Source organism: Topomyia yanbarensis, chromosome 3, assembly GCF_030247195.1.
Source record: "Topomyia yanbarensis strain Yona2022 chromosome 3, ASM3024719v1, whole genome shotgun sequence".
Classification (NCBI taxonomy): domain Eukaryota; kingdom Metazoa; phylum Arthropoda; class Insecta; order Diptera; family Culicidae; genus Topomyia; species Topomyia yanbarensis.
This window is the reverse complement of record NC_080672.1, coordinates 334,638,033-334,651,443: the sequence shown is the minus strand read 5'-3', so window position 1 is coordinate 334,651,443 and position 13,411 is coordinate 334,638,033. Positions and strand designations below refer to the sequence as shown.

General features: G+C 32.0%; 1 protein-coding gene across 7 annotated transcripts in view; it reads left to right on the top strand.

Moving 5' to 3' along the window:
* Positions 1-13,411, top strand: part of LOC131692571 (protein windpipe) — a 189,967-nt gene that overhangs the window by 122,901 nt on the left and 53,655 nt on the right. The window contains exon 2 of one of the 7 annotated variants that reach the window (XR_009306013.1): positions 9,749-11,653. The exons of the other annotated variants lie outside the window; for them this stretch is intronic. The gene's annotated coding sequence lies outside the window, so the exon portion shown is untranslated. Of the gene's footprint in view, positions 1-9,748; positions 11,654-13,411 lie in introns of those variants that run through there. 7 annotated transcript variants of the gene reach the window in all.

The window sequence follows — 13,411 nt, the reverse complement described above, 5'->3', positions numbered from 1 at the left end:
AAAAGTTAATATTTGAAATTCATTACTGTGGGAGTTTTTTTTAAATACCTTTTCGACAGTTTTGGTGACTTTGAAAAGCGTCATTTTTGTCAATAGTATTTATAAAAGTACGGAAATGGAAAGATTAAAAATGTAGTTATTACAAAAATTAAAAATATCTAAACGGCGATCAACGGCAATAGATAAAAGAAAAACAACAGGAAAACTAAATATTAAAAGAATGTAAAAAAGAGCTCCAAACAACAAAATCAAATAAATAAACAAATTAATGTCAATTGTCAAAAAATGTTTAATCTAGAAAAACCAAAATAAAATCTATAAAAAATTGATAAAAGAAAACAGGTAACTAGAAAAAACATATTCGAACATTATTGAACAAATGTTGAAAATAATGAAAAATCGATAAGAAAGTAGGAAAAATTTTAGGAATAAATAAAAATGAAAGAAAAACTACTAAAAAGAATACAAACATTAATATAAAAAATGCATAAAACTGAAAAACTCGATAAATCAAGAATAATAAAATTTATTTAACATTTAAAACAAGACATATTTAAAGCAATAGAAAAAGTAAATAGAACGTTAAGAATGCATAAAATTTCAGGAGTGTATATAAAAGACAAGAATAAAATAACCATAGAGAAATTAAAATAAATGGACGAACCGGAAAATTTTGAAAAACTGGAAAAATGGAATGATGAAAAGACAAAAAGTAAAGAAAATTGGATAATGAACAAAAACGGAGCAAACAGACAAAATGAAAAACAAAGATAGTAGGAAAAAGCCAACTTGGTATACTATAGAAACACAAAAAATGGAGAAATTAACACTAAGAAAATGAATAAAATGGATTAAATTATTTAAAGAATAGAAAAACACTAGAAATGAAATTTGAAATAAATTAAAATAACGAACTAAATGTAAAATCAAGGAAAAGAGCGCATAGTGTTAAAAAAGATCAAATGTTTTTTTAGGAAAATAAAAAAAATCAATATAAACGTACAAGAAAATGGTCAACAGAAAAAGTACTTTCAAAATAGGTTAAATGGAAACAATGAAGAAATAACAATAACGAATAAAATCTTAAGAAAAAGGTATAAGAAATAAATAAAATTATATTAAACAATCAGTGGGAAAAATAAAACTACGAAAAACGAAAAGTTAAAAACATAAGGAAGAAAATAGGAGAAAGGTAAAAATTAAACAATAAGACAAATTGGAATGAATTTGAATAAGTAAAATTGCTTATGGAAATGCAAAAAAATATGAAAAAAACGGAAATAGAAAAAGGCTATGATAAGAATAAATGTAGTAAATAGACAAATTCTAAAAATTGGATGGAATGAAAAAAGAAACAAATACAAAAGCAGGGTATTAAAATATGAAACAATTAGAAAAATTAAATAAAGAGAGCAGAATTTTCTCGAAAAATTGTGAATAAAATGAAATAACAGAGAAAAAACTATAAATTAAAGTAAGTGATAGTGATAGCAATAGAAAAAAGCAAAAGTAAGGAACGTAAAAAGATGGATAAAATAAAAGAATGGAAATACATAAAAAAGGCAGAATCTTAAAATTGTAGAAATACAAATACAATCCACAACTTGAAAAAAAAAGATAAATGAAATTTTAACAAAATAAAAAAAAATCCATGTAAAAATTAAAAAAAAATGAGAAACATGGATCAAATTTCAAATAAGGGTTGGGGTTGGATTTTACGCTATGCTGGTTTCGAAAACATTCATAATCCTATACAAACATGAATTATTCTTTATTTGTGTTGGTGTGTTAGCACACCTTAAAATATTTTACAATAATGTTGTAACTGATTTCTAGTAAATAGTTCAAAAATAAAAATAAAATCGTTACTTTCAGGAAACGACGTTCAAAATCTCACGCTCACTGCTCCAAAACGAAAGATTTTGTATGTATTTTGTAATCTTGCTAACTAGTTGATTTAGTTTGGTAGCAGAGTTAAAGTTTCTCTTCGAAATCAATCAAACATAATTTAGTAATTTAGTTGAACGTATGCTTCTTAGAATCATTGGCAGCTGCAGGATTGTGAACTGAGAGATCATCTCTTCATGCTCCATGACATATAAAATTCAAAACAAAACTATTAACACTATATTCCTCATAAAAGGGGCCTGATGTGTACGCAATTTGCTGTTATAATGAAAATGTTGATAAAAGGCCGTATTTGAAAGAATTGTAAAACGTATTTATCTTTTTTCCATTCCTGGCCGCTTTGTAAGAAAATCTCCGAAAAAAGCTACATCATTTGAGTACGACCCCTAGACAAAAATGTTTCGGTATCATCTCGTATCTGAATATGATTTTTTATGGATTTTGTAACAATGAACGGCAAACAAAATATATTAAATTGTAAATTTAAATTTTTGGATTATTTCGAATTATTTAGGTATATCAAGAGTTTTTGATGATTCATTTGACCAATTGAGCTCTCAAATAGAGGTAGGGTTACCGCCTCTAGTGGTACTTTCACCAGTAGAGTTTTACTGAGCAGGGGATAGACTTCAAGAGACACATGGGTATCAATTACAATTTCGAATTAAAGTGATCACTCGACAGAAGTTTGGAGCGCTTCCAGTGATTTTTATTGTATGAAACGCTTAAAAACAAATAAATATGCACTGTTTTATTTCTTATGCAGCTCGTAGCACTAGGAGGAAAAATATCTTATTTTCTTCACATTCACCGTAGAGTGTAATGTTTTGCTAAAGCACTCCACCTTTCCGTGCCGTTCACATTTAGTTGTATGTTTTTGCATTTGTTAACAGTTTTGTCGATTTATGTAGTTGGGTGTAGTACTTCGCTCTCCTTCCTTCCTACAAAGAATCTAAAAGCACCAGCCACTCTCGCTGTGAAGGATAACCCGAGCGAGCTTTGCTCTGCTCCTCAATAAACAAACACGGGTTGTGAAATCACACTTCAGTTTCTTTCGAAAATCTTTGTGAGGAACAATGATCCATTGAACCGAAGGTTCAATGGGGTAAAGTAAACCCAAATGGCACTTTTATAATAATTTTTGTCAATACCAAGAGGGTTCAATGGGGTAAAGTAAACCCAAATGGCACTTTTATAATAATTTTTGTCAATACCAAGAGAGGCCCTCCTTAACAATTAGGGCCTGCAACCCGAGGATGATGTTTATGAGGACTGTGTGCTGGACGATTCCTGGTAAAGAAAAGGGCAACGCAAAATTGCAAAATAATCCAATGGATTCTTCCGGGCGAATTCGGATTTACCTGAACGAAGACACGAAATTCGTCTCCAAAAACCGGTGTGGCAACCCTAAGCAGGGTTTTTTTCAATAATTACTTTCGATACTAATCCAACGCTTTCGAAGATTGGAAATTCAATAAATCAAAAAAATTAGAGGGTTGTCTACAAGACACGACCACTTGTTACTTATTGTTACTTTTCTTGTTATTGTTCACTGATAAAGATACAGAATTGATTATTAACAAGCACAGATTTAAGACAAGCTAATAAAAGGGATTTTTGCATAATGTATGAATATTTGTTTATGTTATGATTCACTGGTAACCCAAGTAAAAATTGAAGTTTTATAGCACGCTACAAGTGCAATCTAAGTTTTATGAGTGGCTATAAAACAACCTTAAAACCTAATTTGTTACTAGGGAATGGTACAGAATTAACAAGCGCACAATTAATACAAATTAATGAAAGGAATTTTCTAATCGAATTCTTTTTCCATTATGTATTCGTCCCAATAAGGACTATTTGCTGATAACTATGTTTTGTGATACGGAACGAGAATCCTTTGAAACGATTCGAACCTTGCCGGCGATTCGCTTCTGCTACGTACACACACGAACATTTTCCTTTCGCAGCTCATGTCAAATAAGCACTGAAACAAAGTGATCTCTTTTATCAACTTTTTGGTGCAGATAGAAGACCATCCATTTGTACGACAAATAAAAATATTTTCATCATTCTTTTTGGGGTGGCTTTCGCTTAGTGGCATGGTTGCCACGTTTATTCATTTTGCAAAAGACTTCTAGTTTGTACATTATTAATTTGAAGAATATTTGCTTATATTATAATTTACTGGTAAAGATACAGAATCGACAAGCACAAACTTAATACAAATTAAAAAAGGGAATTTTCTTCATCAATTCTTTTTCCATTATATATTCGTCCTAATAAGGACAATTTGCCAATAACTGTCTTGTGATACAGGACGAGAATCCTATGAAACTATTTGAGACTTGCCTATACGACTAAACGCACTGCATAAACCAGCAATTCGCCATTTGTTCCGCCATCGTCGCTTGGAAATGCGAGCAAAATCCTTTCAGCACACAGAAACGCTCCCCTTCCATGGCTCGTATCAAATGAAAGATGTATCTGAGACCCTACCAGCAGCAGTAGCAATAACCTACCTCGTTCCATCAGCAGAATAGGTATGGCAGTGAATTAATTCGGTCAGAAACATTCCTTTTATGTCATGCGATGAAATGTGTAAGACGTTTATGAGTGTGGAGATGAGGTCTGTGTTAGGGAAAGAGTTGCGCAAGTTTGTGAAAATTGTATATGTTTTCCCTGCGGATTTACGGATTTTTCAATAGTGTGCTAATAAAACACACAGATAAATTTGATAAAAAAAATTTTCTGGCAATTTTCTAAATCGATTAGTGTTCAAATCATGAAAATCTATAAACAATTAATAAAACGTGAGTGAAAACTTGGTATGTCTTCTTACATTTTTCCAAAGCATTTACAATAATACGGATTTTTCAATAGTGTACAGTTGAAATACCAATTTAAAGTTGCAATCAATTTTCAAGTTGGACTTCTCTGAATCGATTGGTATGTAAATGATGCAATTCCATCAACAATTAACAACGCTGCAGTCGTTTAAAATTATGCCACATTTTCGCGACGCGGATCGAATTTTAGATTTTAATTTTACACCTAGTCTCAGCCCCATATAGTGTAGTAAAGCATTTTCAATGCTAAAAATCGATTTCATATTGGCGAAATTTGAAGACAATCTGATGACTTCTAATCAAACCATTTAATTGTTTAACCCCTACAAGTCTGATCATATTTTTGACACATTTATAGACATTTTAATCTTAAGGTCATTCACTTCTTCATTCAGATTAGGAATTTTCCTATAAAAAAAATCTCTATTCCTGTGTTGGGATTCGAACCCAGGTGAGCTGCGTACATGACATTCAATGTACAAATTCCGCTATGCCCGCTCGATTCTGATCTTGTTTCGATGCGAAGTATAAATATAGTTGATTTCAAATATGCAGTAGTTTAGAATTTTCGCTATTCTAGTTACCTCATGCACAAGATATTGAATTTTTAATTGCATTCTCAAATAAATTTTTGTCGAAAAAGTATTTGTCAAAATTTTAGTTTCTGTTAAAAATCCGGGCCCCCTTCAAAACTCCGGGCCCGGGGGGAAACACCCCGGTCCCCCCCCCCTCTCGGCGGCCCTGGTTATGCGATATTATAAATAATACAACTGGTAATTCATTCTCCATGACCATAATAATTTAAATCTTGCAAAAGAGGCCATATTTTCAGTAGAATTTTAGGATTCGAAAATACATTTGCTCTCGGTGATGCTACCAGTATAATTATAATATAAATTATATGGGAAATCTGTCTATCTACTAGGTGGATTGCTTGGTGATCTATGTATTCATATACTATCAAACATTTACCTGACGGCTGAACGCAATACTTAATCCAAGGGGTAAATACATCATCTCTGAACAAAAATCGACTTACACATTATTTTGTCGTTGAAGTGAACTTATATATTAGAAATAGTTTATTCATTATTGAGTCAATTTACAACATGTTTTCGGAATCAAATTCTTTGAAACACGTAGATTTGTTTTCATATCCCGATACTCAAAAGCGGTTTAGTTTTGCCTCTAACACACCAGTAAAGCAGTACACTTTATGTAACGATCTCATTTGTAGTTATTGAAAATTGGTACGCATCTAAGGAATCAAAATATAAAATATTTAACATCTCCCCCGTACGTGAACGGATTTTGACAATATATAGTTTGTTAGAAAGGTATATTACCTATGTGCTATATTTTTATGCTCATACACCCAAAACAAAAATCTCTTGCAATAATTGTAAGCGACAATCACTTGCAAATAATGTTAACATCGCTTGCAATTTTGCAGTGAAAGCCGCTTGCAATTGTTGCAAGCATATAAAATCATCTTCATCTCTTGCTATACGTACATACCCTTCTTCAACACACTGTCAAAGGATTACCACCACATCCACGTGCCTATGCTGGTTGGTATAGCAACGCACGGCGAGTTTTTATTTTCCGTTTACTTTTTATTCATTCCTCACCATCATACGCAGTTTTGTGGTTTATTCATTACACACGAGGCGGCATCAAATTGCGGATGTGCTGATTGTACGAGTTTTAACGTCCCGTTCTCACGTGTTAGGACAGATCAGTGCTTATAGTTAGCGCGAAGATGCGCAAAGGCCAGAGTTCAAATCTGGGTGCGTGTTTAACTTTTTTCATTAATCGTGAAAACATCTAAGTGCTTATATATGACTTTAATCCACTTATTATAACTATCTGGTAGTATGGTTGGATGGATAAAGTATGGCTTAGTGTTCTGTTTGTGCGGAGTTCATTTTCAATGCCAACAGTCTTTTTTTCCAACGCAATTTTTTCCAATACATAGGCAAAATTCGTTTTTCTGTTTCTTGCATTGCATGCAAGGAAGCTTCTTCCAATTTTCGCACATTACCAGAACGCTTTCAATTTTCGCTCGTATTTATTGCATTAATGTATGCGAATCTTACCGGGTACGTTTTGGGTGTAGCGTGAAAGGATTGCTCTGTTCGCAAATTGTATGCTTAAAACTTGTTGTGTTTTGACAAAATCACCCATATTTCAGAAAGTAAACAACATATCCAAATAAAAAATGATTGCGTCTAATTGTACAGCCGATTGTTTGCTTATACTGAGACAGGCCCACCTTGATTGGAAGCAAGCAGACCTCGCACTTTTCGCATTATAGTTGCAGTTTCAGCTTCAGCTCAGCTTATGCCCGCCACTGTTGACAATCAAAAAAATGGTTAGTCAACAAACACATTTATTGATTGATTTATTTATTCATTTATTTCTTTATTTATTTATTTAGTTATTTATTTATTTATTTATTTATTTATTTATTTATTTTTTATTTATTTATTTATTTATATATTAATTTATTCAGCTGCTTAAACCTTTGAGGTCACCCGATTTATCGAACAAGTTGTTGAAAATGCATGAAAAAGATTTAACATGATATTGTTAGTAAATCTCTAATTTTGGAGGCTAGATTCTTTACTACAATTGCTGCTTCACTGAGTTTTCTTTGCATTTCTTATGGTTGAATGGGCTGCGATAATTTCCCATATCCCATGCCAACAGGGTCATGTCGCAGGGCCCTCTGATCTTGGTTAGTGCTACCGACGGTGTTTGGACTCTATGTAGTATGTTCGGTTGTTGTTGCTCTCAAACTTTGAGTTGTTCATCCTGTTGGGCTACGATACGCATCCTGGTTGTTCACAAGGTTCCGGCGAAAGGCACATAGTTAGGGATCTACAGTGTTATTGTATCAAAAGGACTCGAAATCCATCGTGGCGATTGGTTGGTCCGCCTGCTGTGCTCTTGGCGTATATCAAATTTTTTCAGAATGGATATCACCGTTTCCCCGCGTACTGAGTTGTTAGCCAGTGTTTCATCGACAAGGATTTATCATCGTGCCAGCGGAGGTCTGCAAATTGTAAGCAGTAAATAGTAGTTTTTCTATTGTATTTAAGGTGTTGCTTGTTGCATATCTTGGTAATTTCGTCCGGGATACCTGCATAATTCGATGTACGATTAGTTGCTTCTTCCGGAACAGGAAGAAATAGCAATCTTTTTTTTTTATCTCATGCGAAAAATAAAGGCTTCACAGTCCCATCGCTAAATTAAGAGCGCACAGAATTCTTTTAAACCAAGAAACGAGCTTACTCAATATAAATCTCTTCCTTATACCCGTTCCTTAGTTTATTTCATTTAGTTATCCAGGAACTGCCATGTGTTAACACTCAAGGAAAATAACGAACAGCAAACCGGAACCGATTTACAAAATCATAGGAGGCGATTTTCTATGCTGATACTAGTGTGCCTTTATTAAGCTACATATCCTAACCAAATAAAGGCTTATGAGTCTCAAACCTATTTGTAAACTCCACTTGTTTAGTGGGTTCCTTGAACTTCCTCGCTTCCGTAATTTTTGTAGTAAAGATCGATCGGCTTTTTCCATGTTCTCGCTGTACCGGTTACGCTTCCAATATCTCTGCTCCCGTGTCCAAATTTCATTATACTCACTCTTGAAAATAAGAAGCGAATTGGGGGTCATTATCTGCCCGTAGTACCTCAAGTAAGCCACATCGTGAAAAAATGGTCAGATCAGAAACTCCTTAATAGCTGATGTGGTAGAAATTTTAAATATGACGACAACCTCCAAATATCTATTATAATGTGTAATCGATTCATACCAGTAGATGAAAAATGGTCCAAAAAATTCATGGGTATTTGTTCCCGAGGGCACTATAGAGGAGATTATCTGATCATAGATTCTGCAGGATTTGGGGCTGATGACAATGAGCATCCTTGGCTTGATTTGACATACTTCTCAACCATGTTGATCCAACTTTGGCCACCACAACTTGGCAGACGCAGATATCATTTTGAACGGTAGGGGTAAATAATTACAGCATCCACCCAAGTTGAAGTTTTACAAGCAGTTTCGTCATCTTCCGTACATGCTCTTTTTATCGCTTCCCACTTCAAGGCAGTAGCTATTGCAGCCGATACAACAATTTCACACACCATAAGTTCCTCAGTTTCATCAAAAGGCTTCGCAGGAGTTTTAGATAGCTCTCGATACTACATCAGCTGTATTTATTTGTCCTGTAATATTCCCTATTTTATACTTGAATCCTTGTAGTCGTAACACACAATACTCGATACAGGGAACAAGAACGGGAGGCTGGGATGAAAAGATATGTCGAAGCTTTACAATCTGTCATCAGATCTAACTCTCTACCAATTAGGTATAACGGAAAACGCTCAACACTAATGCAAGTGACTCTTTCTCTGTTGCACAGTACCTTCATTCTGTATCTGTTAGTGATTTTGACTCAATAACCTGCCTCTTTCGCGGTTTTCGTTTGGACAACAATGGCTCCCAAAACATGTTCTATTGTTTGTTTTATAATACTCAAGACAGCTGACAAGTTTTGTTTTTATTTCCCGAAAAGAAAATTCTTCTGCGTCTCCCCAAAGGAACCGAGCTCGCTTTTTTGTTAACTTCCTCAGAGGTTCGTCAGCAGTAGCCAAGTTTGGTATAAATGTTCCCGTATAGTTGGCGAGTCCTAAAAAGCCTCCTTCTTGCTTTCTTTAGCTGGTTGCCTAAAACTCTCTACTGCATCTTGTTTCGTGTTCCTTGCGGATTAGTTCTGAAGCCTGAGAACTCGTATTCTGTAACCCTAAATTAAGAGTTGTCCCAGTTAAGAACAACACATGTATCGTTGAAGCGTTGAAGGACATTTTCAGCATAATAGAGAAGTTCAAACGTAGATATGCATTGCTTATTTTATTATTCAGACGAAATTTATACCTTATTCAAACGAAAATCGTATTCTTCTACTGCTTTCCAGTCAAGTACGGTATCATCAAGATACCAGTATACTCTCTCGCCATCTGCAAGAATCTCATCCATCGCTCGTTTGAGTATTTCAGGGGCTGATACTAAGCTGGACGGAACGCGTTTGAATCTGTGGAGACCGCGGTATGTAATAAAGGTTGCTATATCTCCTGTTGCTTTCCCTAGTTCCAAAAGGAAAAATGGCTACTCGCACATGTTTAATTTCAGGAAATTGAGTTCATCTGAAGTTAAATTTAACAATTATTGAAAATGGTTCACAATGGCAAACGCTAGTTGTAAATGTAAGTCACCTTTCACTCATCATTTTAATGAAGAGTCCGATTTGTCGATCGATTTAACATGCCAAAATATTACAGCGAGATGACCAAAACTAGATGACCAACAATATATTCTTGTAAACATTGAAATTAACATAATGTATCATTGCTTCTTTAAGATTTAAAACCTTTAAAAATTGTAAGCAAATCAGTACGTACTCACAAAACTCAAATGCTATTGTAATTTGGCCAAGCTCACCCTATTCAACTTCCGCCAACACACCGCTCAGAAATGCAGGAAGTAATGTCTCATATTTCTTAACTGGAAATTCAGCACATTGGTCATCACCGTCTTCCTTTGGACCGTCCATTTGAAGTACATCGATTATTTTTCCGTAAGTGCATCACCTTATCTCTGCGGTCCGGTGCGCACCCAGCCACAATCACCATCCGACGCCACCGAAACCATGTCCACCGTGACAGTCCGACAAGGGTACGCGTCATTTTGCAAATCAGTGCTCTGTGTATGATTGCGCAAACCGTTCCTCAACATTCTATGTACCTCGCCAAGGCAGTACACTAAAATGTTATCGTTGTTATATTTTTGTAACACCCAGCAAATGATGTGTAGACCCGAAACTGATTGTTTTTTTTATGCCTGCTTGCTATTATCTGTGCAGTTCAGGTTTGAGTGAGCTGATAAGATATTGGTGGAGAATCGTCGCGTCCGTCGCCAGGCGAGTATTAAGTGGCCTGACATTGAATAGCAGCACCTTGTACACCGCGCCAGCACCATTAGGCATCGCCGTTCTGCCTTCGCATAGGTCGGTGTGACGTGTTTAGCAGCCGCTCCCAATTAGTGACCGGCCGGCGAATCACAGCCATTGCATTGTTCAAGCCTAAGAGTCGAGGTAATGGGTTTTTCTCACTCAACGATGTATTCCAGCAGCTACTTGCTTGGGTAGAGTTATATGCAGTTCGGATTGGGTGCGAGGTGTAATCCAAGATACTCACAATTGTCTATTCGCGATTGTATATACACTTAGGAACACACAAACTACTACCGGCTGCTGTGAAGTGGAAAAAATAAGATCCGCTACTCGTCGTATGACAACCGACAACCGTGGTAGCTAATTATGGCTATTAGCAATTTAGATGATTGGAAACGGAATATACTGGACCGGATATCAAGTTGCCATAGAACAACGGCCAAATCGACTGAGTGACCACGACTAATGCTGATTTCATTTTTGGATCAGAGTCGCTCTAGGTTTGCTCGAAACTATCATTTTTATAGCTTTTGTAAACATTAGACCGAACCTAAATCGACTCGAATCCTAAAACTAATTCAGCATAACAAAGCCTTTGTAATTACTTCGCTAGTCGACTTTCGCACTCGAAGATAAGAAGGTTTATGATAAATTAATTCGAAATTATCTGAGCAAAACCAAAACACGGCAACTTAAAAACGGTCCGAACCAAAATGGTTACTAAATTATCAATCGCTGATGGTTCTGGAATACGAGGATTGTGCTGATATTTGAACAAGCAAATATTCAAATAAACAAATAAACCAATATACAAATGAACAAATAAACAAATAAATGAAAAAAACAAATAAACAAATAAACAAATAAACAAATAAACAAATAAACAAATAAATAAATAAACAAATAAACAAATAAACAAATAAACAAATAAACAAATAAACAAATAAACAAATAAACAAATAATCAAATAAACAAATAAACAAATAAACAAATAAACAAATAAACAAATGAACAAATAAACAAATAAACAAATAAACAAATAAACAAATAAACAAATAAACAAATAAACAAATAAATAAATAAACAAATAAACAAATAAACAAATAAACAAATAAACAATTAAACAAATAAACAAATAAACAAGTAAACAAATAAACAAATAAACAAATAAACAAATAAACAAATAAACAAATAAACAAATAAACAAATAAACAAATAAACAAAAAACAAATAAACAAAGAAACAAATAAAAAAACAAATAAACAAATAAACAAATGAACAAATAAACAAATAAACAAATAAACAAATAAACAAATAAACAAATAAACAAATAAACAAATAAACAAATAAACAAATAAACAAATAAATAAATAAACAAATAAACAAATAAACAAATGAACAAATAAACAAATAAACAAATAAACAAATAAACAAATAAACAAATAAACAAATAAACAAATAAACAAATAAACAAATAAACAAATAAACAAATAAACAAATAAACAAATAAACAAATAAACAAATAAACAAATAAACAAATAAACAAATAAACAAATAAACAAATAAACAAATAAACAAATAAACAAATAAACAAATAAACAAATAAACAAATAAACAAATAAACAAATAAACAAACAAACAAATAAACAAATAAATAAATAAACAAATAAACAAATAAACAAATAAACAAATAAGCAAATAAACAAATAAACAAATAAACAAATAAACAAATAAACAAATAAACAAATAAACAAATGAACAAATGAACAAATAAACAAATAAACAATTAATCAAATAAACAAATAAACAAATAAACTAATAAACAAATAAACAAATAAACAAATAAACAAATAAACAAATAAACAAATAAACAAATAAACAAATAAACAAATAAACAAATAAACAAATAAACAAATAAACAAATAAACAAATAAACAAATAAACAAATAAACAAATAAACAAATAAACAAATAAACAAATAAACAAATAAACAAATAAACAAATAAACAAATAAACAAATAAACAAATAAACAAATAAACAAATAAACAAATAAACAAATAAACAAATAAACAAATAAACAAATAAACAAATAAACAAATAAACAAATAAACAAATAAACAAATAAACAAATAAACAAATAAACAAATAAACAAATAAACAAATAAACAAATAAACAAATAAACAAATAAACAAATAAACAAATAAACAAATAAACAAATAAACAAATAAACAAATAAACAAATAAACAAATAAACAAATAAACAAATAAACAAATAAAAAAATAAACAAATAATCAAATAAACAAATAAACAAATAAACAAATAAATAAACAAACAAATAAACAAATTATCAAATAAACAAATAAACAAATAAACAAATAAACAAATAAACAAATAAACAAATAAACAAATAAACAAATAAACAAATAAACAAATAAACAAATAAACAAATAAACAAATAAACAAATAAACAAATAAACAAATAAACAAATAAACAAATAAACAAATAAACAAATAAACAAATAAACAAATAAACAAATAAACAAATAAACAAATAAACAAATAAACAAATAAACAATTAAACAAATAAACAAATAAACAAATAAACAAATAAACAAATAAACAAAT